The sequence below is a fragment of the Cryptomeria japonica genome, chromosome 9 (genome assembly GCF_030272615.1).
Source record: "Cryptomeria japonica chromosome 9, Sugi_1.0, whole genome shotgun sequence".
Classification (NCBI taxonomy): Eukaryota; Viridiplantae; Streptophyta; class Pinopsida; order Cupressales; family Cupressaceae; genus Cryptomeria; species Cryptomeria japonica.
This window is the reverse complement of record NC_081413.1, coordinates 357,663,280-357,665,948: the sequence shown is the minus strand read 5'-3', so window position 1 is coordinate 357,665,948 and position 2,669 is coordinate 357,663,280.

Below are 2,669 nucleotides of genomic sequence, written 5' to 3'. Positions count from 1 at the left end.
ACACTTATCCCTTACACCTCAATTCTCCTTGTGGCACTTGTCACAAGGCTAAGCCTCCAAATCTAGGACCACACTCCAATTCAATCATAGCCATCCATTTGATATTTAATCTTGGCCATTGATTTCCCTCATTAAAAATCTATAAATTGAGGCTTCTTCTCTCATTTTAACCATCTCTTCATATACTTTATGTTGTCCATTTTATCACTCATTCAACCTTATCACCATGTTATGCTACTGGATCAATGAGAAACCACATCCAACCAATCATCAACATATCAATATACTTATCATTCTGAGGTTTGCATGTGTTTGTTTGAATAGGCTAAGTTTATATGCTTATTTTGTAGTGCCCCTACCCAACTCATCCCTTATGAGATGATGTGATAAATATTTTTTAGATTTGTGCATGTTCGGATAGTCTCTTTGACATTAATAAATTCATTATGATTTATGTGGATGAAGTTATGTCCTAGACTAACATTTTTGTTAGACTTATGTGTAGTGATCTAGATGTACTCATTATTCATGTATGGATTACATTTCTTCTAAGGTTATGATGACATTTTGATTATGCTAACCCTATTCCATGATTATGATGATGATTGAGCTGATGTTATGATGATTGTGACTGTCTTCTAGTGTATTCATGATTAGAGACGATGTCATACCACTCATTGCAAGCATGATATGACATTTTGATTCTCTATCACTTGCTTGATTATTTATGATATATTATTGTATATGTTGCATTGTGGTTATTGGTGGTTGTAGGATTGCAAGTACTAGACATTGATTCCACCTAGTCTCACAAGTCTAAGCGTGTGTTTAATCCCAATGGAAAGTTGTTGGAGATGGCATATGTTTCCCTCTTACACTCTAGGCTTAATTTGTTCACCTTGTTAGTTGTGTTGTGGCACAAGTTGGTAGTTAGAGTCTTGTGTTGATGTTCGACCCTGTGTCGGGTTGCTTTAGGTGTTGTGAGTATGTGATTAATACTTAATTAGCATTTGATTAATATATTATTTATACTATAGTTTATTTATGTGATAGTTTGGTTATTTGATTATTATTATTTTTATTGGTTATTTGATTATTATTTGGATTACTATTTAATATTTATTTTTATTGGCTTGGTTAATGTTTAATTGAGCTTGAGTTATTTAATTTAATGGATTTATTGTTGTTGGGTATTCATTATTTATTTATTAATGTTTATTTGATTATTTATTTATAAATTATTTATTTATGATTTATTATATTTTTTATTTTATTTAATTAATTAATTAATTAATTAATTAATTAATTAATTATTGTGGAATTTATTTATATAGTTTCATTCGATTTATTATTTATCCCTTGGATATTATATTTATTATCTACCCTATTATTCTATTGGATTTGATTTATTATTAGCTTATTATTATTTATAATAATATTATTTCCTCTTGTTACTATATGGTTAATTGAGAAAATATATTTGTTACCTACCCTTTTATCTAATTGGCTGATTTTAGGGAGGGGGTAAGTAAATAAAACTATTTTATATTATTTACCTTGATATTATGTATGGTAGGTATAATATATAGTTTTATGGAATATTTTGATTGGTTGATGGTTTTCTATGGTTTTGAATTAATTGTTTATTTATTGAGTTTTCTGAGAAGGTTATCAAGTTACCATCCAAGAGCATTCTGATTGCATTTGGGGTTTGGATTTGGTTGAATCTTGGATTGATTGAAGATTTGGTGATTGAATTTGGAATTGGTTGGATTGGAATTTATTGATTGGATTTGCTTTACTTCAAGTTTCTTTGCTTTGCTTCGATTTTTTGATTTTTCAGGTTGAACCTTCAACTCTCTCAGCATTTCAATTTGTAAAGATTGTATTCATTGTGTCTATTGGGGGATTGATTGTAGAGAAGATTTCAGTATTAAAGAATTGCAATTTTGGTTTGGGAAAGTTTGAATTTATTTTATATAAATATATATATGTAAATTTGGAAAAGGGAGTATTGTTGGGAAGTTTATTCTGCATATTGTCTTTATGAATTTATGTATTCCCTTCCCTGTATTATTTTTTGGTTTTAAGATTCCTTGTAATGTTTTTTTGTCTCTCATTATGATGTACTACATTTCCATGAGTTTTTGTGTAAACTTAGTGTCTTTTTGTGTAAGCCTGTGTGAAGGAGGTGCGGGGATTTGATGTTGGAATCCATCTATGTGAATTGTGAATAAAATTATTATAGTTTAAAGGCATTATTTTTTTCTCTTGTACCTTCTAGTAGAGTCTTATATTCATCTTGAGAGCCTATGTACAAGATTCTGCAATTTCATCACTTAATTCTTCCGTTTTATATCATTTTTGCCTTATGAACCCAAAACGCTAATGTTTGGCATCAAAATACTAAAGTATGGCCCCAAAATGCCAAAAGATGTCATGGGAGAGCTAAACTATCTCCCAAATGTGCTAAACTTGGTTTTTGTTGTGTTGTCCTTCCCTAAGTTGCTAGATTTGTCAATTAGGTCTTGTGAAGTCACTTTTCTGAATTTTGTGGTTTTACCAGAGGCTTTGTCTGAATGTTTTGGATTCTCAGTGGGGTCATTTGATGTTGTATTATCATTTCATTGTTTATTTTTACTATGGTAAGATGGTTTGTGCTTAACCAT